The sequence below is a fragment of the Pan troglodytes genome, chromosome 10 (genome assembly GCF_028858775.2).
Source record: "Pan troglodytes isolate AG18354 chromosome 10, NHGRI_mPanTro3-v2.0_pri, whole genome shotgun sequence".
NCBI lineage: Eukaryota > Metazoa > Chordata > Mammalia > Primates > Hominidae > Pan > Pan troglodytes.
Window position 1 is genome coordinate 101,636,416 of NC_072408.2, and position 27,320 is coordinate 101,663,735.

At 41.0% G+C, this 27,320-nt stretch overlaps 1 protein-coding gene across 2 annotated transcripts in view; it reads right to left on the bottom strand.

Annotated features, from left to right (window-relative positions):
• TMCC3 (transmembrane and coiled-coil domain family 3) overlaps window positions 1-27,320 on the bottom strand; it is a 307,508-nt gene that overhangs the window by 232,236 nt on the left and 47,952 nt on the right. Inside the window, exon 1 of one of the 2 annotated variants that reach the window (XM_063786957.1) lies at window positions 18,909-19,164. The exons of the other annotated variant lie outside the window; for it this stretch is intronic. The gene's annotated coding sequence lies outside the window, so the exon portion shown is untranslated. Of the gene's footprint in view, window positions 1-18,908; window positions 19,165-27,320 lie in introns of those variants that run through there. 2 annotated transcript variants of the gene reach the window in all.

The window sequence follows — 27,320 nt, forward strand, 5'->3', positions numbered from 1 at the left end:
AGCGTTTTTTTTTTTTTTTTTTTTTTTACTATTCAATTGTAACTGTATTTCCTGCTATTTGGTAAACTATATGAAGGCAGGAATCACATCTATATTGAGCAAATGACTTTATTCTTTAAATATGACTTTCCCCCCGTGAATGAGCATATTAAAGTCAAAAAGAACCCAGGAAAACCATAGATCTCAACAGGAAGCATTCCAATAAGTGGTATTTCTTCCTGGAATAATGAAGCAAATCTAGACTTCCGACTCAATTTCCCATGTCCTAAGGGAAGGTTCATGTGTTGTCATTTTTATTTTCACTAGCTGGCATAGTAATTATTCTTTACCAGCATTTGAATGCCTGGGGGCAATCTTCAGTAGGCACACAAAAGGATCGATAAGTACTAAAGAGACTAAAAAGATAAATAATATTGAATTCATAAAATGGCAGGATAAAAGAAAAGTAAATTAGGAAAACACTGGAGGATATAAGACTAACAAGCAAAAAATAAATCACCCACAGTCTGCTTCCCCCAAAAGCATAAGCAGCTGTTGTTAATTTGATAAAACTGCTTCATGTGAAAGACCTTCAGAATCCTAAAACCAGAGCCCTCGTATGGACCTTGGTGTGGATTCAGGGTAGAAATACAACAAACAGAAGCCAGGAGACAGCCGCCCTGTGTCCCTTCCCTGCTCTACCTTTTGTCAGCTGGGAGACTTTGGACAAGTTACAAGTCTTCTCTGAATTTCAGTTCCTTTACCTAAGAAGGCTACATAAATTCATGTGGTAGAAAACTGCTAGTTCTCTACGCATTCTCATTCCCTTCTCCTTTCTCGGTAACGGAACCCGATTTTTAGCTGGGCACACTAATGTCCCATTAAAACATAACATTTCTCAGCCAACCTCTACAACTAGGAAGCCAATGAGATGTAAGTAGATCTGTTGGGTGGGTCTACTGGAAAGTTCTGAAAGAAGAGACTGGCCATTCATCTTCCCACTTCCTGGCACAGAAATGTGACTGATGGCTGAGACCTTTCAAACTGTAAAAACAAGAGCAGCACCAGAAAGGCCAAGAAGAAGAAAGCTGGAAGAAACTGGGACCCAAATGACCTAATGAAAATACCACAACAGACTCTGGACTATCTACTTCTAAATTCCTTTATGTTAGAGAGAAATACACTGCTTATCTCGTTTCATATTGGATGGCTTCGTAGAAAGATTTCCCTTTATATTTGGCCCCAGTTGGCCTATTTGGGTACATTGGTCCTGCCTGTCTCCTCGGGAGCAAGACGTTCCATTCTGTCCTCCTTAGCGTGCCAGCCCCATGGATATTTAGAAACACTGGGACGTGGTCTGAGAAAACCTGAGTTTCCATGGGATCTCGGGCAAGTCGCTTAAGTGCTCTAAGCCTTGTTGTTCATCCATAAAATGAAGGTTACTTCCTTTCTTTTATTTCCCCAGAAATATTGTTTAGAGGAAAGAGCATAGGTTTCTGAGTTACATATGAATTCAAATTACTTAATGCTGTATGATCTTAAGCAAGCTACTTAACCTTTCTGAATTTCAGTTTTCTCATCTTTAAAATATCTTACTTCACAGATTATTATCTAAGGATTGGATGAGATATCAAACACGAAACACTTAGCCTAAAGACTTTCATTTGCAAGCCCAATACCTTACCATAAAATAGTAGTTACTGTCATCTGTTTTCATTTTGCAGTGTTGTATGTAATGGTAACAACAGCTAACAATCACTGAGCACTCATCGTGTGTCAGGCACTGTTCAAGCACTTTCCATGTATTAAGTCATTTAGTTCTCACAACAATGAGGTAAGTACTCTTATTATCCCCATTCTATAGATGAGGAAACAGAGACGCAATATGTTAACTGCCTTGCCAAGTCACACAGCTAAAGAGGGAAGTCAGACAGTCTGACCCCAGAGCCCCTGCTCCTATATTTCCAGGGTACGCCATATTGCTTGCTGTCTGGGGGTAGTGTCATGTCTCCCCAGACAACATGCTAGCGTCCTCAGGGCAGAATCTGCATCATACATGCCTCGGTGTCCTCCCTGGTGGCTAACAGGGAATCTTACCCACCACAGGCCTCCAAGCACCAGAGAGAACTGAATGGCAGTTAAGTAATAACTGAGCCACTTCCTAAAATACCTGTATCACAGATGACCTTGAAGAAGACCATTTGTCCAATGAACCAAGGCATGCCTGAAGTGAAACACAGAGAATCCCTTTCACAGGGGGTGGAATATCCCTCCACCCGAAGTGCACCTCTTGGGTCCTCAGAATCAGATTCCCTAAAGGCTTAAAGGACTCTGGGAACAATTCTGACCAATGTTTTACATGCTTCCAGAGTCTGAACTGAGTTTAAGGCCTCTGTCATTCATTCAAATTAAAAATTCCTGCCAGACAGAATGAAATGTATCAGAGTTTGCCGGCCTATAGAGAGTCACCATTTCCTCCTAGGTGCTGACGGACAACAGCTTCTGAAAATAGATCTATTTATATTGTTATGATCAAGAACACTGATTGAGTATGTCACTATGCAAACTGAGTGTGTCACTATGCTCGGGATGCAGCTGATAGGACACAAACCTCATTAGCACAGACTTCATTAATTTGGAATATGTGATCATTCTTAGTAATGAATTTTTTTTTCATTATCCATAAAGAAAACAATATGCAAAATAAATGAAGAAACAAGACCAATTCATCTCTTCTACCAATAATCATTGTAAATCTAGCACCAGGGTGGTAGTCATAGATGTTATTTTGTGTAATTCTCATTAAAAGAGAACCCTTTAGTGCAGAAGGTAATGTACCCATTTTAAAACAAGTTAGAAGTCTGGAAAATTAAATTACGGTACATCCATACAATGAAATGCTATGCAACTATAATAAAACCAATGGAGTACATCAGCTGGTGCTAACATATTAACAAGAACTAATGCTGAATGAAAAAAAGCAAGAGGTGGAACCCTCTTTAAAGTATCTCATTTGTATTAAAAAACAATGAGAACAGATTATAATGATGTATACATACATGAATGGATATACAGTGAAATTCTCAGGAAGGGTAGTCAAGAAAAATGGATGGTCTAGGATGGAAAAGAAACTCATTTTTCACTGTACTTGTGTAACATGGAGTTCTTTACCATTTTCATGTTACTGTTTATATTAAACCTAACAAAAAGAGGTTAGCATTAATTATTATTTATTGGCCCATGCCTAGTGCAATGTCTGGCATATAACTGGAATTCCAGTGTTAATTGCATGAATGTAAAGAAATGATGCCACTAATTACCATCTAAGCACATTTATCTTTTCTATTCATACATCACGTCCCACCCTAACATTAAATGCAAAAACTCTCTGGAGTAAATTCAAGTTCCTGTATGTGCTTAAAGAAATACACTTGCAACAATTTTGAAAGATATTCTGTAATTCATCCTTCCCCTTTATGTTCCCCACTCTCTCCTTTCCCAAGCTCTGCTCTCCACACAGGCGAACACACACACACGCACACAGGCATGCAGAGTCAGGTAAACAGTTCACTGACCCAAAAAAAGGGACTGGAATTCAGAAATGTTTTACCGCTATTGCTAGAGGTTTGGTATGATCAATAATTTTTTTAACCACATGCTGATTTGAGAAAGTCTATAACCACACACTACCACTTCACTGGCACTACCAATTAATTTTCCAAGTATATTTTGAAAAGAGTTGGTGCAGATTCATTGGAAACAATCTGCATTATTCCTAATAGTAACCACAAACATGTTCTAAATAGAGCAACCCTTAAGCATCTTGGAGGTCTATGAACACTTACCTGCCAGATATCAAATTCTCAGGTATACCTGACACGTGCAGCTGCTCCCTCCCGCTGCTATCTCCCTACGCGAGTGACAGCAAGCCAGGGAATTGGAAACTGACAGTTTTGTTTTCTCAGTGCTGACAAAGGGGAACAAATTACATATTTTCCCTGAGTGTGCAGTGTGTTGTTTTAAATTTTGTCAGAGTTTTTCCCCTAGTAGCAGCAACCAGGAGAAAAAGAAAAAGACATCTGGTAACTTCTTTAGGGTATGTCTTAACAGATCTGTGGGTGTGACTCTACTCAATCTGTTTCATAAATAAAACGCAGGCAATGCCATCAATTAAAAATCTTTCTAAAGACGGTTTTAACAAGAGCAATATCCTGGAAACTACAGTCCCAATATCCTAATAATCACAAGAGCCACCATATATGGAACACGCTTGTGTACTGGCACTGTGGGGAGCACTTTATAAGCAAGAGGCAGCTTAATTCTCACAATTCTATGGGGTGCCATCATTATCCCCATTTTGCAGATGAAGAAACTGAGGCTCATTGAGATGAATTGGCCAGCACAAAGTCATACAGCTAGTGAGTGAAAGCGCTGGGATTCAAACCAGGTTTTGAAGAACTCCAAGCATTCTGGAGCTCTGTGTTCCATCTATGTTCAATGAGTTTATCTGACAAAAAAAAAAACAGTAAGAATTAGAGGAACAAGGAAGGAGCCATTCTCTCTCTGCTCCAGAATTGATAGTCTATGACTTTCGGCACACAGGCCAGGTGTGGCAGACAAAACAATAAGTCTGGCATCAGGAATCCCAGAATTGCCATCCTGACTCTACCATGAACAAACCTGCTTGTCTCACTTAACAAGCAAGACTTGTTCTCCACAGCTCTGAGATGAGGCAGCTGGATTACAATCTCCCTCAGCTTAAAAACTGCATCTACAAAGCCAGGCACAGTGGCTCATGCCTATACTCCCAGCACTTTGGGAGGCCGAGAAGAGTGGATCATTTGAGGTCAGGAGTTCAAGACCAGCCTGGCCAGCATGGTGAAACCACATCTCTACTAAAAATATAAAAATTAGCCAGGTGTGGTGGTGTGTGCCTGTAATCCCAGCTATTTGGGAGGCTGAGGCAGGAGAATCGCTTGAATCTGGGAGGCGGAGGTTGCGGTGAGCTGAGATCGTCCCATTGCACTCCAGCCTGGGCGACAGGGTGGAACTCCATCTTAAAAAAAAAAAAAAAAAAGGTCAGGCGCTGTGGCTCATGCCTGTAATCCCAGCACTCTGGGAGGCCGAGGTGGGTAGATCACAAAGTCAGGAGATTGAGACCACCGTGGCTAACACGGTGAAACCCGGTCTCTACTAAAAAAATACAAAAAACTAGCCGGGCGTGGTGGCGGGCGCCTGTAGTCCCAGCTACTCAGGAGGCTGAGGCAGGAGAATGGCGTGAACCCGGAAGGCGGAGCTTGCAGTGAGCTGAGATCACGCCACTGCACTCCAGCCTGGGCGACAGAGCAAGACTCCATCTCAAAACAAAACAAAACAAAAAACAAAAAAAACCCGCATCTACAAGGATAGGTGTATAGAAACATTTTGCTGGGATAGTAAAGCAGGACAAAATGGAATATAAGCCACATGGTGTACAATTGAGCATATAATGTCCACTTTGCAGAGAAAAACCCTGACAGATGGCATTAATCAGCAGTCAGCTTCCAATGAAATTGCACCAATGACCTCCAGTGCCCACTGCTAAATCCAGTGGTCAATTTGTGGTCATCTCAATGGGCTGATCAACAGAAATCCACAGAATTAACATTCTCTCCTCTTGAAATCTCTCTAATTGACTTCCAAGACACTAATCTCTACTATATTTTCCTCTTCCTTCCTGGATGCACCTTCCAAGTCTCCTTCGCAACTTTGTCCTCATCTTCCCAACTCTTGGAGTGCTCCAGAATTGAGTCCCAGTCTTCCTTGTCTACAGTAACTCTCTTGGTGCTCTCATCCAATTTCACAGATTTAAATGCAATCCACACACTGATGGTTCCCAAATGTGTAATCTCTACCCCAGAACCAGACTTTCACATCCAGTTACCAACTTAACACCTCTGCTCAGATGGCTAATGGGCATATCATGCCCCCAAATGAGCTCCTGTATCTCCCCAACTCCGCCCTCAGAGTCGTTTCAATAAACGGGCCCTCAGCCCTTCACGGTGCTCTTCGCAGTCCCAGCTTGTCTGCAGCCACCCCAGCCAGCTCCAGCTTATGCACTTACTATTCTCATGACTTGGTGACTTCACCAGGTATCCATGAGGCTCCCACTCTCACCTTTCTCCGGTAATTATTCAAACATCACCTTTTCAGTGAGGCCTTTCCCTGATCATTCCATTTTAAATTGTAACCCATCCCTCAAAGCACCTTCTTTCCCTTCCCCTTGCTTTATTTTTCTCCATAAAAATTTCATCACCTGATATATTTTATATTAGATTCATGTACTTCTTTATTGTCTATAATCCCCAACTAGAACGCACGCTCTAGGAAGAGGAAAGAGTTTGTCTGTCTTGTTCACTGATACATCTCTAACACTTAGAACAATGCCTGGAACATAGCAGGAATTCTTTGGGGGGAAATGATGTAATCTACAAGCATCCATGCATAGCCTGAGTACACCAGAGCATGCACAGTAGCCATTTCTCTCTGAATAGGAAAATGATGATATATCTGTCTCAGACACTAGTTTCTTTTCCTCTTGTCTAAAAACTGGGGTCATTTTCGGATGTAAGAAGTATATATTGTAGTGCCCCATTTAGAAATCACAGCCCCAAAGAACTAAGATAAAATATAATAATATCATAAAAATAACTTAAAAAAATAAATTAGAATCAGTGTGTTGTTTTCATGTGTACATTAATTTTTAACATATATAATATACATTATGTAGAGAAAGAGACATAAATATTTTTTCCATAAAATTGGGGAACTAGCCATGCCAGGATTTCTGTGGTAATCTTGAAACTGTCTTTATGTATCAACAGCCAATAATGTTATTTGTTTATCTATAGCTAGTTGTGTGTCTCATTTGTCTTTTTCTTTTTTTTTCATATTTGAAATCTTGTATTTCACCTACCACTACCCTGTAATGGCAAAGGATGGTCACTGAGTTAGTGGGTCAAAGCTCAGACATTAGCATCAAAGAGACTGGGCCTAATTCACAGATCCCATCTATGAGAACTCTGAAAACATTCTTGACCCCTGATTTCCTCACAGATTCACCATCCAGCAACATTTCTGTGAGGATCAGTGAGATAATCCGCATAAAACCCTTAGCACAGTGCTTGGCACACAGAAAGTATTCAGTATACATTAACTATTATTAATCTTCAGACCTTATCTGACATCTTTGGCTCTCAAAATTCAAAGGTCTTATTGATCTCAAATGCAACTCCTGCCAGCTGCAATGAAATACAGTCATGTGCTGCTTAACAGTGGGGCTTAATGGCAGGGCTACATGCTGAGAAATTTATCATTAGGTGATTTCATCAGTGTGTGAACATTCTAAAGTGTACTTACACAAACCTAGATGGTATAGCCTACTACATACCTAGGCTACATGGTATAGCCTATTGCTCCTAGGCTACAAACCTGGGCAGCATGTTTCTGTTCTGAATGCTGTAGCCAGCTGTAACACAACAGTAAGTATGTGTGCATCGAAACATGTCTAAACATAGAAAAGGTAATGCATTGCACTGCAACATTACGATGGCTATGACGTCAGTAGGCGATAGGAATTTTCAGTTCCATTATCTTATGGGATGACCATCCATTATTGACCAAATTGTCACTGTGTGGTGAATGACTGTATTCCCTTCTTCAGTTTATACCTAATGAAAATGCACCCATTTTCAGTAAACACGAACAAATCAAATCACCTTAAATGTCCTAACAATACATGTGAATGTAGGTTTTAAAGACAAAACTATTGAGGGTTAAGAACTGGCTGATAAGTAAATGAACCAAGTGTTCGCATCTGAAATGACATAGAAGGAGGTAAAGACCATGAAGAAAAGAGGAAAGAAAAATACTATCTAGAAAAGGGGTGAAACGAAAAACGAATCAGAAGATATAGGTTCCATGCTTACCAACGCATTCTTTTAAAACAGTGACAAAAATAATAAATAACGCCTATGTAGGTAGCATAGATAAGAGTGCCCAGCATCGTTCCAAGGGCATTATGTGTATTATTAGCCCATTTTGTCTTCACAATGTCCTCTCAGTGGGTACATTATTATCCCTGTTATGGGGCACAGAGATAACATGTCCAGCAGCTGCTGAGTGGCAGAGTCAGGATTGGAACCAGGCAGGGCAGGTCCAGAGCCCAAGCTCATAACCACCACAGGACATACATCCTCATGTATATTCCCTGATTTCAGAGAGAGAGGTGTGTGTTGTTATTCTTTGGGAAATTGCCCCTTTCCCTGACCCTATGTGACTCTAGAAGGCTTGACTGTTCCCCTTACCCTATGTAAGCCACAAGTTATGGGGGCAAAGGTAACCCAATATGACCAGACAGGGTCCATTCTCTGAAATTTTTTTCTACTGAAGCTGGAAAGAAACTGTCCTTATCTTCCCTTGGACTGAGAGCTGTAAGGCTATGATCCCAAAGCAGCTAGGACCCTTTTGCCCCACTGCATGGAGGTACAAGGAAGTGCTTAAAGCATGGGCCCTTCCATGAACAGGGACCAAAATGAGAGATGGACAGACAGAAAGAGGGAAGGGGTAAGCTGTTTAATTCTCTGGTTCCAGGTATCCCTGAGGTCTGCTGTACCTCCTCCTTTCTAAATTCCATTTACCTGAGTCAACTACTTTCTACCTTGTTATTTAAGATATTAGTTTCTGCTGCTTATAGCAGAAGAATCCCAAGGAACACATTTAACTAGACATTTAATACCTCCAGGATGAGCTGGAGAAAACAAGCTGCCTCCTAGACAATGAAGTAGGTTTATAGCTAAAGGAACATATGTTCCTAGACTGAACATGCATCTTCTGAGCACCCATCCTCTGTCCAGGACCGTGCTAGGCACAGGGGAATCATGAGAAATAAGACACGGTCCTCGTTCTTGAGGAGCTCACAATCTAATATAAGAGGACACATATGAAAACAAATAATCACAAGACAGTGAGCTAGGTGGTTAATAGAGTTCCTGCCTCGGGGTCTTTGTATTTTCTGTTTCCTTGCTGGAAACACTATACTCTCAGACCCCTAACTGTCCAAGGCTGGTATATCAGTTTGCTAGGGTTGTCATAACAAAGTACTACAAACCGAGCACCTTAAGCATCAGAAATTTATTGTTTCACAGTTATTAAGGCTAGAAATCCAAGATCAAGGTGTTGGCAAGGTTGACTCCTTCTGAGGGCTGGAAGAGAGAATATGTCCCACCTTTCTCTCCTAGCTTCTGGTGGATATCTTGGCCTGTAGATCTCTGCCTTCGTCTTCGCATGCCATTCTCCCATGTGTTATCTGTATCCAAATTTCTCCTTTTTCTGAGGACACCAGTCATACTGGATTAGAGACCCACTCTGTTCCAGTATGACCTCATCATAACTAATTATATATGCAAGGACCCTAATCCTAAATCAAGTCATATTCTGAGGTACTGCGGACTACAGCTTTAACATATTACTTTTTGTGGGACACAATTCCATCCATAACAGCTAGCTTTGTCTTGCCATTCAAGTCTCAGTCCAAGTATTACCTCCACAGAAAGGCCCTCCCTGACCACCCAGTTGAAAGAAGCTCTTCCCCAGCCACCAGTCACTCTACCTCATTGCCCTACTTGACTTTCTCCATGCACTTACCACTACCAGAAATCATCTCACTTGTCTGCCTTTGGTCTGCCTCTCTACACAAGAACATAAACCTCATGAAAGCAAGGACTTTGTCTTGCCCACTTGTCTCCAGAGCTGAGAACAGTGCCTGTGACACATGGTGGTGCTCAATGAATGTCAGCTGAATAAATACATACATAAGTTAAATGAAAATCACTTGGCCATTCATAAATGTAATGCCAGGGAGTGCCACAGCTATGAATAAAAGTCAAGCAGGGTAAGAGGGTAGAGAAAGGTGTGCTGTTCTGAGTATGGCGGCCGGGGTAGGCTTCTGAGGAGCTGACACAGAAGCAGCAAGAGCGGTTTCAGTGAGAGTGAGGCTGATGGTCTGACTAGGGTAGGACCGAGGCATGAACAGGAGGCAAGGAAGTGGAGACAGCAAGGAGACATGCCATAAAGGGAAGCTGAGAGTGGGGGCATCTGCATTTACTACCCAGCACCTAGACCTTGACAGCTGGCAAAGACTTTGCCATGCCTGGGGAAATAGTTTTCACTTATTCCCAAAGTTTTTACAACAGCCCTGAAGCCCTCCCTTCTCTGTCCCCTGAACATTTTGTTCTTGTTTTGGCACTGTACTTCTAGAATTTCTGTGGAACTGCAAGCTTTCCATTTTACATGGCTCTTTCCTCCTCCAAGGAACTCCTTGAGGGCAGGGACCCCAAGAGGTTCCCAATAGATCTGGAAGGAAGGAAACTTCTGGCTGTTGCTTCTCCCTGTGGGTGCCCCTTTCTACTACAAAAAAACAAACAAACAAGTTTTATCCCTTTACAAACAAGACTTTGAGATCTGTGTGGTGAAAATTATAAAACATTGATGAAAGAAATTGAAGATGATACAAACAGAAAAGTATTCTGTGTTCATGGATCAGAAGAATCAATATTGTCAAAATGTCCATACGCCCAAAGTGATATATAGATTCAATGCAATCCCTATCAAAATTACAGTGGCATTTTTCACAGAAATAGAAAACACAATCCCAAAATTTGTTTGGAGCCATAAAAGACCCCCAAATAGCTAACACGATCTTGAGCAGGAAGAATGAAGCTGGTGGCACCACGCTCACTGATTAAAAATTATACTACAAAGCTATAGTAACAAGACAGTATAGTAGTGGCATAAAAACAGACACATAGGCCAATGGAGCAGAATAGAGAGCCCAGAAATAAACCCACACATGTACGGTCAAATAATGACCATGTGGACAAAGGTGCCAAGAACACACAATGGGGAAAGAATAGTCTCTTCAATAAGTGGTGCCGAAAAAACTATATATCCATGTACCAAAAAAGTGAAATTGAAACTTTATCTTATGCCATACACAAAAATCAATTCAAAATCGATGAAAGACTTAAACTTAAGACTTAAAACTGTAAAACTTCTAGAAGAAAACATAGGGGGACAGCTCCATTACATTCGTCTTGGCAATGATTTTCTTTTTTTCTTTGATACGATACCAAAAGCACAGGAAACAAAAGTAAAAACAAACAAGGGAGACTGTCCCAAACTGAAAAGACTCTGCACAGCAAAAACACAGCAAAACGAAACGGCAACCAAAGGAATGGGATAAAATATTTGAAAACCATATATATATGAGGTATTAATATCTAAAATATATAACGAACTCATATACCTCAACAGCAAAAAATAATAGTAATAATATCCCAACTTAAAAATGGGCAAAGGGGCTAGGCGCAGTGGCTCATGCCTGTAATCCTAGCACTTTGAGAGGCTGAGACAGTAGGATCCCTTGAGATCAGGAGTTTGTGACCAGCCTGGGCAACACAGTAAGACCTTGTCTCTAGAAAAAACATTTTTAAAATTAGCCGGGAATGATGCTGTGCACCTATAGTCCGAGCTGCTCAGGTGGCAAGAAGATTGCTTGAGCCTCAGAAGTCAAGACTGCAGTGAGTTATGATTGTGTCACTGCCCTCCAGCCTGGGCGACAGAGCAAGACCTTGTCTCTAAGAAAAAAAATGGGCAAAAGACTGATATTTTTCCAAAGATGACATACAAATGACCAAAAAGTATACGAAAAGGTGCTCAACATCGCTAATCATCAGGAAATGCAAATCAAAACAATAAGATATCATCTCACACCTGTTAGGATGACTATGATCAAAAAGTCAAAAGTTAACAAGTGTATGGCAAGGAGGAAATTAACAATCCTTATGCATTGATAATGAGAATATAAATTGGTACAACCATTATGGAAAACAGTATGGAGGTTCCTGAAAAAAAATAAAAATAGAATTACCATATCATCCAGAAATCCTCCTTCTGGGTATATCTCCAAAGAAAATAAAATCATGTTCTCAAAAAAGTATCTGGATTTCACGTTCAGTGCAGCATCATTGACAATAGTTAAGATATGGAAACAATCTAAGTGTCTAGCAACAGATTTATGGATAGAGAAAATGTGCTATATATACACTGTGGAATATTATTCAGATTTAAAAAAAGAAGATGAAATCCTGCCATATGTGACAACATGGATGAACCTGGAGGACACTGTGCTAAGTGAAATAAGCCAGACACAAACAGACAAATACTGCATGATCTCACATAGATGTAGAATCTAAGAAAGCTGAACTCAGAAACAGAAAATAGAATGGTGGTTGCCAGGGGCTGGTCACTGGTCAAGGATATAAACTTTCAGTTATAAGATGAATAAGTCCTGGGGACCTAATAACAACATAGTGATGGTAGTTTATAACAATGGTAGTTTATAACAATTTACACTTGAAATTTGCTAAGACAGTAGATAGATCTTAAGCATTCTCACCACACACATATGAAAAAATGGAACTGTGTGAGGTGATGAATATGTTAATTAGCTAGATTATGGTAACTGTTTTACAATGTGTGTGTGTGTGCATATCTCAAAACATCATGTTGTATACCTTTAATATACATATTTGTCAATTACACTTCAGTAAAGCTAGAGACAAAATAAACAAAAAATAAAAATCAGGCTTTCAGGAGTGATGTCATGCAAACTAACAGAGCAAGGAGCTCCAGGAGCTATCTCTCTACTGAAACAACCATTGACCTGGAAGGAGTGACTAGAATCAACTATTTAGGAACTGTGGAACCTAACTAGACACTTACAACAACCAGGGGAGGGCTTGATGAAGGGAGGGACTGCTGATCTTTCCTAAGACAGCAACATAAGTGAACCAGCTACCATTCCCATCACAGCTTTGAAGATAGCAGCCCATGTTCTAGGAGTGGCTGACTCGTACCAGAGTAGGTAGTGGGGACTTTCTCTTCCAAAAATTGATGTTGTACATTTTTGTTGGTCTAGCAGTGTCTGAGGGGTTGACACAGACACCCACTTTGGTTTTGGCCCTCTTGGTGGCAGCAACTTCCCCTGGCAGCATCCATATGAAAATTTTAAGTAACAACTCCTACCCACTTTTCCCTTTTTGGAACCAGTAATTTAAAGAAATATTTTTCAGGTCACTGACTGACCACAGAGATAACAGAACAGAAACTTCAGTGACCACACAGAACAAGAAACACGTATTTGCAAAAAGAGTTTGGAAAAGTCACAAATTAACAGCACTAGCCCTTAATGGAAAAAAGTCAGCAAGTCCTGAGAAGTGGGAAAATGGCATTTCTAGAGTTATAATATTATAGTACTCAGAATTTCCAATTTTCAATAAAAATTTGCAAAGCATACAAAGAAATGGGAAAATATAGTCATTAACAAGAAAAAAAGAAATTTGTCAGAAATATTAACAAGCAAACCCAGACAATAGAATTACTATCAAGAGTGTTACATCAATTATATTAAATATGGTCAATGAGCCAAAGGAAACTATAGACAAAGAACTAAAAGGAAGTCAGGAAAACAACGTGTGAACAAAATGAGGATCTCAGTAAAGAGATAGAAATAATTTTAAAGCCCTAGAAATTCTATAACTTAAAAGTACAAAAACTACCATGAAACTTACTAGAAAGGTTCAAGAGCAGATGTGAAAAAGCAGAAAACAGGATCAGCAAACTTGAATATAGGACAACCAAAATTATCCAATTTAAGAAACAGAAAGAAAAAAATATGAAGAAAAGTAAACAGAGTCTAAGGAACCTGTGAGACACCATCAAGTAGACCAACATATGCATTGTGGTGACCCAGAAGGAGAAGGAGAGAAAGAAGCAGAAAGAACTTTGAGGAAATAAATGCCAAAAACATCTCCAAATCTGATGAAAGAAATGAATATACAGATGCAAAAAGCTCAATGAACTCCAAGCAGGATAAACTCAAAGAGATCCACATAGAAAGGCATATAATTAAAGTGTGAAAACCCAAAGCAAATGAGAAAAATTTGAAAGCAGCAAGAGACAAGTGACTCTTCGTGTACAGAGGAAACTTAATGAAGATTAACAGCTGATTTATTATGAGAAACTATGGAGGCCAGAAGACAGTGGCCTCAAAGTCCTCAAAGAAAAAAAACTTTGAACCAAGAATTTTATATCTGGCAATTCTATATCCAGTAATTCTATATCCAGCAAGTCTATATCCCACAAAACTATCATTCAAGAATAAAGGAGAAATTATGACATTTCTATATAATTAGAAGGTAAAGGAAATCATCAGCAGTAGACCTGCCATACATGAAATGATAAAGGTAGTCCTCTGGGCTAAAATGAAAGAACACTAGACAATAACTCAAAGCCATAAAAAGGAATAAATAAATTGGCAAAGTTAACTAAATAGGTAAATATAAAAGCCAATATTATTGTACTTTTGCTTTGTAACTATGCTTTTTTTCCCCAAAGTGATTTAAAAGGAAAATGCATAAAACAATAAATCTGTGTTAATGAGCACAAACTATATAAGGATATAATCTGTGGCAATAACAATATAAAGGAGGAAGGATGGAGATCTATAGGAGCAGAGTGTATACTATTGAAACTGAGGCAACATTAATCAAACTAGGTTGTTCTAAGTTTTCTTTCAGTTTGAAATGCTAATTTTAAAATAAAGTGTACAAGACATACAGTGTCATGATGGAACAACTAGAAAAACAAGGCAAAAAACTGGAATCACCTTAAATCATACCAGCTTTATCTTGGTTGAGCTGAAAATTTTTTTAGTGACTAGATCTTTTTCAGAAGTGCCAGAATAAAGAGGGGAGCATGTCAGACAGCTGGAACAGTATGGGAAAAGCAGAATGGCAGAAAAGATTTTTCTTTCTTTTCCCTCAAAGAGATAGGCTCTTTTTTGTGTAAGATTTCTCCAAGTACTTTGTATATCAAAGGCATTAGAGTATAATAGTTAAGAAACAGACTCGGCCGGGCGCGGTGGCTCACGCCTGTAATCCCAGCACTTTGGGAGGCCGAGGCGGGCGGATCACGAGGTCAGGAGATCGAGACCATCCTGGCTAACACGGTGAAACCCCGTCTCTACTAAAAATACAAAAAAAATTAGCCGGGCGTGGTAGCGGGCGCCTGTAGTCCCAGCTACTCGGGAGGCTGAGGCAGGAGAATGGCGTGAACCCAGGAGGCGGAGCTTGCAGTGAGCCAAGACAGCGCCACTGCGGTCCAGCCTGGGCGAAAGAGCGAGACTCCGTCTCAAAAAAAAAAAAAAAAAAAAAGAAACAGACTCTGGGCTAGCCTAACCAGGTTTGAATTTGGTTCTATCACTTACTAGGTATGTGATGTTGGTCCATCTCTCAACACTTACTTATTTTATTTGTAAAATGGAAATAATAATAGTACCTACTTCATGGGTTATTAAAATGTTAATGCCTGTAAAACATTGAAAATCGCTCCAGGTATATAGGTAAAGCCTAATAAATACTGGCTTTTACTATAATCATACAATCATCTAGATACCCTAAGTGGCACCAATGAGGATCTACCAAAGTCTATGGCTGTAGCAATAAAAAAATTAAAAACTACTTACTCAATTTCAGAATCTAATCAATTAACCCATTTCTTACCAGATGTAGACAATTTCCACTTAACATCTGTCTAGGCCAAGTATAACATCTGAAATATTTTGGTGCTTTAAAAAGGAAGGCTTCCATCAGAGTAATAATGCAGTTAGTTCTGAAAGCTTTTTTCTAAACCAGAATTGGAACATCTGTGTCTTTCTGTCCTTGCTGTTGACACAGGATCTACCACAGGACCAACTCCCATGATGTTATCTGGAAAGCCAAAATGTCTAGCCATATGAGATTTATTCATTTATGTATTCATTTGTCCAACAAATATTGAGTGTCTTTTATGTGCCAAGCACTGGGATATGGGAATATACAAAACAGATAAAAATCCAGGGGACAGTAGTGCAGACTTCACAGGGCTGTGGTGAAATTTAACTGAGTTAAGGAGATGAAAAGTACTTAGAATAACATCTGGCACATATGAAACATTCAATAAACATTTTTCAAAAACAAAACCTCCCAACATTGCTTTTGGCCAATTATTTCATCCAGAGAGTATCGCTAAACTGTGAAATCACACAATCCGTTAGACAAATGAATATTTAATCATTACAGCACACCAAATAGCAACTTGGATTTCGGGGGCATGGCACTTCCAGATTACAGTAAGGGCTGAGGTTGGCTGCTAGAGTCGGCTTCTCTAAGAAAGAGCTCAGAACCCTGCCTACTGACTTAAAATGAGTCTTGGTGCAGAATTTCCCAGAGACATTGGCTCCTATCCCCTCCCTCCCCCCTGTTTTCCTTTAAAGTTGATTCAAACAAGGAAGCATGGGCTTCATGGCCAGGGCCTAACATGAGTAAACATAGGCCTCCAGGGCCCTGGCCCCTGCTCACCATGATCAATAACCTAGTCCTGGCCAGGTGAGGTGACTCACGCCTATTATTACAGCACTTTGAGAGGCTGAGGCAAGCAGATCACTTGAGGTCAAGAGTTTGAGACCAACCTGGCCAACATGGTGAAACCCTGTCTCTACTAAAAATACAAAAATTATCCAGGTGAGGTGGTGCACACCTGTAATCCCAGCTACTCGGGAAGCAGAGACATGAGAATCACTTGAACCCAGGAGGTGAAAGTTGCAGTGAGCCGAGATCACGTCACTGCACTCCAGCTTGGGCAACTCTGTCTCAAAAAGAAAACAAACAAACAAACAAACAAACAAGAATAACCCAGTCCTCAGTGTCAAATGAGTTCCATCACAGCCAAGCACACTGCCAGCCTTTCTCTTTCCCTCACGAGAGAACTCTCCTGCGCTCAGCTTTCCTCTCTTCATTTGCATTACAAAAAGCACACCTGACCCTGTCGAAAAGGGCATTTAAGGAGATCATCAAAGGGGCCTGTGGTGCTCCTTTCACAGCACATGATCTCTCTCCCTGATAAGCCCTCTCCCCAGCCTTAAGAAACCCACATTCGGGAGCAACATTACGCTACCAGCTGCAGCTGAGGGCTCTGGGTGAAATCGAGCCAGGGCTGGGGAACAACTCAAAAGTCATCTCAGAGGTGTGACACCTCCCTGGCGTCCAGACCCACGGCAGGCAGCCTACAGACTTTTTCTCTTTGACTTTTTAAAGTAAGATTTATGAAAACACTTTTCCTATCATGGCATAAGAAATGATAACTGCTTGAAGGATTATACCTCTTTGCCATTTGATGACATCTCTGTAAGTACAGGGAACTATGGGCTCTGTCATCTTTGCATCCCTAAAATCAAATTCAGAAACTGGCCCCCAAAAAGGCTGTTGGATAAATACATAAGTAAATTCCATTTTTATACTATCTACTGATGTCTAAAAATTCCAAATTAGAAGTCAAAAATCCTATGATAGATATCTAAAGGAGAACAAAGTAATCCAAAATCAATTATATATTACATGCTACCTAGGATTTTATGAAACTGAGCTCAATCTCAAAATTAAAGAACTGTACTATAGGCCGGGAGCAGTGGCTCACGCCTATAACTCCAGCACTTTGGGAGGCCAAGGCAGGCAAATCACTTGAGGCCAGGAGTTCAAGACCAGCCTGGCCAACATAGTGAAAACCCATCTCTGCTAAAAATACAAAGATTAGCCGGGTGTGGTGGCTGGGGCCTGGAACCCCACCTACTTAGGAGGCTGAGGCACAAGAATTGCTTGAACCTGGGAAGCGGGCCATGAGCCTAGATCGCACCACTGCACTCCAGCCTGGATCACAGAGTGAGACTGTCTCAAAAAAAAAAAAAAAAAGAAAGAAAGAACTTACTGTAAAATCTGCTTTGCTTTGTTACTCACTCTTATGAATACAGAGCCAATCACTGGTTCTAGCCTCACTATTATGCTATAGTAAGGGAGGAGACCACCCCTCATATTGTCTTACACCCAATTTCTGCCTCCAAATAAAGAAGTAAAAACTAAAAGACAGAAATGAAATCCACAGGCAGACAGCCCAGCGCTGAGCCCTGGGCCTGGTAGTTAAAGATCGACCCCTAACCTAAGCGGTTATGTCATCTATAGATTCCAGACATTATATGGAAAAGCATTGTGAAAATCCCTGTCCTGTTCCGTTCTGATTACCAGTGCATGCAGCCCCCAGTCACGTACTCCCAGCTTGCTCAATCGATCACGATCCTCTCACGCGGACCCCCTTAGAGTTGTGAGCCCTTAAAAGGGACAGGAATTGCTCACTCGGGGAGCTCAGTTGTTGGAGACGTGAGTCTTGCCGACGCTCCCAGCCGAATAAAGCCCTTCCTTAACTCGGTGTCTGAGGGGTTTTGTCTGCAGCTCGTCCTGCTACAATATTACTGTATACATGTAATATATGCTATATTACTATATTTTCTCATTTATAAAGTGGGAGTAAAAATAACAGCTACCTCATTGCATTTTTGTGAGGATTAAATTAGTTAACACATGTATAATAGTTATGGGACATAGTGACCACTTAAGAAATGTTAGCTAGTATTATTGTTGTTGTTACCAGGCACTGTTCTGGCTAACATTCTATTAGACCAAGTTAAATATTAGTTCATTTAGTTAATCTGCCCAGAAAAGTATTAATAGAAGCAAGTTGCCCATATAACCTGTCCCCTTGACAACAAAATTTGCCTTCTGAAAGCCATTAATGGATTCTCAAGGTAGAAGAATTGCCTATGAATTGTTTACTTTTTAGAATATGATTTCCCCTTGAGGCAGAATATATATTTAACAGGTCCTAAATGTATACCAGAAAGAACTGAATCGCCAGCTTCACTAACAGGTTTCTTTAAAAAGAAAATCAGACAGCAATTTTACCTTCTGTTCAGGCCAGATGATGTTCCTAATCCTGCAAGGTCTGGGGTACTTTCATCTGATAAGAGCCCATGAGCTTCTGAGAGCTTCAAATGACTACTACTTAGGTTAAAAATAAGCACCGAGAAACAAAAACTGAGAAACAAAAGCAGAAGTATTTCTAAAATTGCTCTCTTCACACTGTCTCGCTGCGGGTACTTTCCTGTCTCTCAGATCACTGACCTTCAGTCCAGCAATTTCCAGTGTCCTGCAGGCTGCTGATCCCAAGATGCTCAGCCACACAAAGGTGTTGCGGCCAAGTAAGGTTGGGGAACCCATACTATACGCCCTCTTGCCACAATACCTTTTTAACCAGACTCCTTTTGTGAATAGTAGGTAGCTAGTTAGACCTGAGCAGGGCAGAAGAGGGCTCCCCTGCCCCACTCCAGGAGTGTCAGGCAACCATTGGGGTCAGGCAGTTGTTAACTGTCTCTCTAAAATAATAATTGGGCTGGGCACGGTGGCTCACACCTGTAATCCCAGCACTTTGGGAGGCCGAGGCAGGTGGATCTCTTGAGGTCTGGAGTTTGAGACCAGCTTGGCCAACACAGTGAAACCCCATCTCTAATAAAAATACAAAAATTGGCAGGGCATGGTTGCGGGCACCTGTAATCCCAGCTTCCCAGGGAGCCTGAGGCAGGAGAATCGCTTGAACCTGGGAGGGGGAGGTTGCAGTGAGCCGAGATTGCACCACTGCACTCCAGCCTAGGCTACAGAGCGAGAATCTAAATAAAAGAATAAAATAAAATAAAATAATAATTGGTCACAGCCAGCACCAGAGAAAGGCAGTCTCCCAACAGATAGAAACACCTGAAGCTGGGGATCAGCAGTTTCCTGATAAGATCTCAGGAGTTGGGCCAGTGGGCTCAAGCAAAAAAGAGGCAAAATGGCAAAGTTTAACTGGTATATGACCTTCTAGGAACATTCAACTGGTAAGAGAAGAATGCCTCGAGTGAGCATGCGTACAACTCCAGTAAACATACCGTGCATGCATCACTCCTAAGTGCTGGCAGCCACTGCGGATGCGGAGAGTCCACCCAAGGGAAGAATCAGGAGACAAGGGACACAAGCTCCTGGAAATATGACAACATATAAAATCCCAAGTCAATGGGGAATCCATGCACTTGATCTCTCCAGTCACCCTCTTGGCCCTCTTCCAAGTTTACTTCCTTTCGTTCCTGCTGTAAAGCTTTTGAATAAACTTTCATTCCTCTAAAACTTGCCTTGGTCTCTGTGTCAAATATTTTCTTCTGAAGAGGGAAGAATTGAGGTTGCTGCAGACCTGTATGGACTCACCACTGCTAACACCTTTTTCAAGGAATATCTACTAGAATCTAGGTGTTGGAAATGCTGAAATAGTCTAAACTAACCAATTATTTCCACCTTAAAATGACTGTAGGCTCATTCACCTGGCCTGGCAAAGTCAGCACTTACTTAAAAGCAGATGGGAGAGAATGTTGACCCTATACATACCCACAGTCCCTGATCAACATATATTTTCATGAAGAGGTATATCTTGGATCAAGTCAAAAAGAAACTATCCCCGGATCCATCTGAGGTGTGTCCCATACTCAGGGAACACACCAAAAAATTCAGGAATGGCTCACAGGGAAGCATGATTTCAGAAGATCGGGAGCATAAGAAAAAGGAAGATGATGACACTATAAGAGAAATCCTATCAACAAAAGGAATATAATTCTCCTGTTTTTTTTAAGTCGAGGAGAAGAATGCTGGTGCATTACAATCTAACTGGAACAAGTCCAAAGTGATGGGAGAAATCCACTGACACCAGATTAAAGGAGTCCTGAGCAGAGAGGAAGCTGGAGGGTGGCAGGGTCCTCGAAAAACTATCTCCAAAGACTCCAATCTCTAGAGCATTATCTTAGTTCTATGACTGGAAATTTTTTCCAGAATCCTCAATATCTATCTGTAATGTAAGGCTCTTTTTTGCTAGCACCAGAAGCTTACATAAAATTAGGCACTCGGGGAAGCATCTTGACCCCCTCATCAGGCCACCCAACCATAACTGCCCCAATGGCCAACAGGTGGGGATTATGGGAACTATAATTCAAGATAAGATTTGGGTGGGGACACAGTCGAACCATATCAATGGAGGAATACATGGATATACATGCAGAAATCTGGGTGGCTTTAATTCCTTCCATGAGGTCTTACAATCCTACCATCACTATAAACTAGCCAAAATTAAAATATATCTGGGCAGACAGGAGACCCAGATGGGTAGGAACTCAATATACAAACATTTCTCTCAGTAGAGAGAAAAACCAAGAAAAGGGAAGAAATAAGATTCAAAATGATCCCAAGAGGCACATCCTGGGGAAAACCCAACAAGATAAATATAGTAAGTCCTCAAAAGATGCTAGTTACTAGTATTATCATTAATGTTAAATAGTAATATTAACTGTAAATCCCTGCATTTATATTGAAGATAGCAATTACATAAGAAAAGATATTAGAGAACTGGCTTAGCCAAAATCCACAGGAGAAAATAAAATTTGCGTTTTGGCTAATCACAAGCCCAACACGTGTCAGCACTGCAGTGTAGCTGCTAAGTAACTAACACCACTGGGCAGGCCTCACCCAGAGCAAAGGAGCTAACAGGCTCACAAAACTCTCCCAGCCAGGCCATATCTGATGTGTAGGTTTGATTTAGGCACAAAAGGTATAGACAATCGGAATTGCATCTAGCAAGAAGTGACTATCACAGCTGTTAAGTCTGGAATCCAAATTAAACACAAAATAGTTGATAGAACAGGTGGTAACTATGGAAGTGATGGTTTAAGGTACTCTTCGATATTTGAAGAGCTGCCAATAAAGAATGGCACTAGTTGTTTTGTGTCGCCAACAGGTGAAATTTACAGGGGAGGCTAAGTTAGGCTCCATTCACAAAATGATTCTCCAATACTTAAAATTATCCAAGAATTGATCCCACGGGCTTGAAAAGTTTTAAGCTTTCTTTTTGAAAGTGCCTGGGAGCCAGAAGATTATCAACCAACAAGAGCAATCTAAGGATTCCTCTGGTGGGTGAAGGGATGCACTCTGAAGTTTCAAGGCCCCTTTCAGCATCAAGACTCTGCAATTCTATGGTTCTGACTATGGCTGAGCTTCATCAGATTAGTAGAAAGAGCCCAGTGCTACCCTCTCCTCCCACTCATTTTTGCATGGTGAATGGTAAACACTTAAAAATATTCTTGGGGCGAGGCGCAGTGGCTCACGCCTGTAATCCCAGCACTTTGGGAGGCTGAGGCAGGCAAATCACAAGGTCAGGAGATCGAGACCATCCTGGCCAACATGGTGAAATCTTGTCTCTAAAAAAAAATACAAAAATTAGCTGGGTGTGGTGGCATGTGCCTGTAATCCCAGCTACTTGGGAGGCTGAGGCAGGAGAATTGCTTGAACCAGGGAGTCGGAGGTTGCAGTGAGCTGAGATCGCACCACTGCACTCCAGCCTGGCGACACAGCAAGACTCCATCTCAAAATAAATAAATAAATAAATTCTTGGTAGACTCTGGAAAAAATGATCAAATAATACTTGTGTCTCCAATATTAACTAATTTGTGTTAAATACCCTTTTATTCTACTTAAACTCTTGTATTTCTTATCTGCAAAAGGACCTAAATGAGAAGATAAAGGTAAATTAACTCTGAAAACCTTTAAAGCATTGTAAGGGATATTTATAATTATTGATGTTTATCAATAAGTAGAGAAGCACTCAACTAATTTTTTAAAAAAGAAAAATTTGCATATAAAGCAGTCATTTTTCTTATCTGACTTCAATTGTAAATTGCTGAGGAAGGTCTAATTTCACCTTCTATCTCAAGATTTGGTAGCCAAAGTTACCAAAGGCCTGCATAGTTACCAAAGGCCTGAACACACAATTCCAGGAAGGTGCCCAACACAGAGTATTAGCAAGAGAACTTGGAGGCTGGGCTTTGCCTTCTGTCCTCAAACAGGAATAAATGTAGATCCAGGGAGAATGAAAGAGTAAAAATTGGGACACCTAAACTAAGAATAAACCAAAGAGACAGGAATATTTGGGTGCTAAGAGGCAAAGGCCAAACACAAACTATAAAAGAAAAAATTGATTAACTGGACTTCAGAATTAAAAGCTCTCTTCAAAAGTCACCATTAAGAAAATTAATTAATTACTCTACATATTTACCAGTGAAAGAAAAGGAAAATTTAAGCCACAGATGGGTGAAAATATTTATAAATGATATCTGATAAGGCACTTATATCCAGAATATATAAAGAACTCTCACAACTCAATAATAAGACAAGGAACTCAATTTAAAAATAGGCCAGGCCGGGTGTGGTGGCTCACGCCTGTAATCCCTGAACTTTGAGAGGCCAAGGCAGGCAGATCACCTGAGGTCAGGAGTTCGAGACCAGCCTGATCAACATAGTGAAACTCCGTTTCTACTAAAAATACACAAATTAGCCAAGCATGGTAGAGCATGCCTGTAATCCCAGCTACTTGGGAGGCTGGGGCAGGAGAATCGCTTGAACCTAGGAGGCAGAGGTTGCAGTGAGCCAAGACTGTGCCACTGCACTCCCACCTAGGTGACAGAGCAAGACTTCACCTTAAAAATAAATAAATAAATAAATAAATAAATAAAAATAAAAATAGGCCAAAAATTGAATGGACATTTCACCAAAGAAAATATATAAACAGCTGAGTGGGTTCCAAGATGGCCGAATAGGAACAGCTCCAGTCTACAGCTCTCAGTGTAAGTGACCCAGAAGACAGATGATTTCTGCACTTCCATCTGAGGTACCGGGTTCATTTCACCGGGGCTTGTCAGACAGTGGGTGCAGCCCAGGGAGTGTTAGGTGAAGCAGGGCGGGGCATCACCTCACCCAGGAAACACAACGGGTTGGGGAATTCCCTTTCCTAGCCAAGGGAAGCCATGACAGATAGCACCTGGAAAATCGGGACACTCCCACCCTAATACTGCGCTTTTCCAATGGTCTTAGCAAACAGCACACCAGGAGATTTTATCCCACGCCTGGCTCGGAGGGTCCCAAGCCCACGGAGCCTTGCTCACTGCCAGCACAGCAGTCTAAGATCGAACTGCAAGGTAGCAGCAAGGCTGGGGGAGGGGCATCTGCCATTGCTTAAGCCTGAGTAGGTAAACAAAGCGGCCCAGAAACTCGAACTGGGTGGAGCCCACTGCAGCTCAAGGAGGCCTGCCTGCCACTGTAGACACCACCGCTGGGGGCAGGGCATAGCTGAACAAAAAGCAGCAGAAACTTCTGCAGACTTACACGTCCCTGTCTGACAGCATTGAAGAGAGCAGTGGTTCTCCCAGCACGGAGTTTGAGATGTGAGAACGGACAGACTGCCTCCTCAAGTGGGTCCCTGACCTCCGAGTAGCCTAACTGGGAGACACCTTCCAGTAGGGGCCGACTGACACCTCATACAGCCAGGTGCCCCTCTGAGACGAAGCTTCCAGAGGAAGGAATATTTGCTGTTCTGTAATATTTGCTGTTCTGCAGCCTCCGCTGGTGATACCCAGGCAAACAGGGTTGGAGTGGACCTCCAGCAAACTCCAACAGACCTGCAGCTGAGGGTCCTCACTGTTAGAAAGAAAACTAACAAACAGAAAGGACATCCACACCAAAACCCCATCTGTACGTCACCATCATCAAAGACCAAAGGTAGATAAAACCACAAAGATGGGGAGAAACCAGAGCAGAAAAGCTGAAAATTCTAAAAATCAGAGCGCCTCTTCTCCACCAAAGGAACGCAGCTCCTCGCCAGCAATGGAACAAAGCTGGACGGAGAATGACTTTGACAAGCTGACAGAAGTAGGCTTCAGACGATTGGTAATAACAAACTTCTCTGAGCTAAAGGAGGATGTTCGAACCCATCACAAAGAAACTAAAAACTTTGAAAAAAGATTAGACGAATGGCTAACTAGAATAAATGCGTAGATAAGAGCTTAAATGACCTGATGGAGCTGAAAACCATGGCACAAGAACTATGTGATGCATGCACAAGCTTCAGTAGCCGATTCAATCAACTGGAAGAAAGGGTATTAGTGATTGAAGATCAAATGAATGAAATGAAGTGAGAAGAGAAGTTTAGAGAAAAAAGAGTAAAAAGAAACGAACAAAGCCTCCAAGAAATATGGGACTATGTGAAAAGACCAAATCTACATCTGATTGGTGTACCTGAAAGTGACAGGGAGAATGGAACCAAGTTGGAAAACACTCCTCAGGACATTATCCAGGAGAACTTCCCCAACCTAGCAAGGCAGGCCAACATTCAAATTCAGGAAATACAGAGAACACCACAGAGATACTCCTCGAGAAGAGCAGCTCCAAGACACATAATTGTCAGATTCACCAAAGTTGAAAATGAAGGAAAAAATGTTAAGGGCAGCCAGAGAGAAATGTCAGGTTACCCACAAAGGGAAGCCCATCAGACTAACAGCGGATCTCTCAGCAGAAACTCTGCAAGCCAGAAGAGAGTGGGGGTCAATATTCAACATTCTTAAAGAAAAGAATTTTCAACCCAAAATTTCATATCCAGCCAAACTAAGCTTCATAAGTGAAGGAGAAATAAAATACTTTACAGACAAGCAAATGCTGAGAGATTTTGTCACCACCAGGCCTGCCCTACAAGAGCTCCTGAAGAAAGGACTAAACATGGAAAGGAACAACCAGTACCAGACACTGCAAAAACATGCCAAATTGTAAAGACTATCGAGGCTAGGAAGAAACTGCATCAAGTAACGAGCAAAATAACCAGCTAACATCATAATGACAGGATCAAATTCACACATAACAATATTAACCTTAAATGTAAATGGGCTAAATGCTCCAATTAAAAGACACAGACAGGCAAACTGGATAAAGAGTCAAGATGCATCAGTGTGCTGTATTCAGGAAACCCATCTCATGTGCAGAGACACATATAGGCTCAAAATAAGGGATGGAGGAAGATCTACCAAGCAAATGGAAAACAAAAAAAAGCAGGGGCTGCAATCCTAGTCTCTGATAAAACAGACTTTAAACCAACAAAGATCAAAAGAGACAAAGAAGGCCATTACATAATGGTAAAGGGATCAATTCAACAAGAAGAGCTAACTATCCTAAACATATATGCACCCAATACAGGAGCACCCAGATTCATAAAGCAAGTCCCTAGAGACCTACAAAGAGACTTAGACTCCCATACAATAATAATGGGAGACTTTAACACCCCACTGTCAATGTTAGACAGATCCATGAGACAGAAAGTTAACAAGGATATCCAGGACTTGAACTCAGCTCTGCACCAAGCGGACCTAATAGACATCTACAGAACTCTCCACCCCAAATCAACAGAATATACATTCTTCTTAGCACCACATCACACTTATTCCAAAATTGACCACATAGTTAGAAGTAAAGCACTCCTCAGCAAATGTAAAAGCATAGAAATTATAACAAACTGTCTCTCAGACCACAGTGCAATCAAACTAGAACTCAGGATTAAGAAACTCACTCAAAACCACTCAACTACATGGAAACTGGACAACCTGCTCCTGAATGACTACTGGGTACATAACGAAATGAAGGCAGAAATAAAGATGTTCTTTGAAACCAATGAGAACAAAGACACAACATACCAGAATCTCTGGGACACATTTAAAGCAGTGTGTAGAGGGAAATTTATAGCACTAAATGCCCACAAGAGAAAGCAGGAAAGATCTAAAATGGGTACCCTAACATCACAATTAAAAGAACTAGAGAAGCAAGAGCAAACACATTCAAAAGCTAGCAGAAGGCAAGAAATAACTAAGATCAGAGCAGAACTGAAGGAGATAGAGACACAAAAAAACCCTTCAAAAAAAAATCAATGACTCCAGGAGCTGGTTTTTGGAAAAGATCAACAAAATTGATAAACCGCTAGCAAGACTAATAAAGAAGAAAGGAGAGAAGAATCAAATAGATGCAATAAAAAATGATAAAGGGGATCTCACCACCGATCCCACAGAAATACAAACTACCATCAGAGAATACTATAAACACCTCTATGCAAATAAACTAGAAAATCTAGAAGAAATGGATAAATTCCTGCACCCACACACCCTCTCAAGACTAAACCAGGAAGAAGTTGAATCTCTGAATAGACCAATAACAGGCTCTGAAATTGAAGCAATAATTAATAGCCTACCAACCAAAAAATGTCCAGGACCAGACGGATTCACAGCCGAATTCTACCACAGGTACAAAGAGGAGCTGGTACCATTCCTTCTGAAACTATTCTAATCAATAGAAAAAGAGGGAATCCTCCCTAACTCATTTTATGAGGCCAGCATCATCCTGACACCAAAGCCTGGCAGAGACACAACAAAAAAAGAG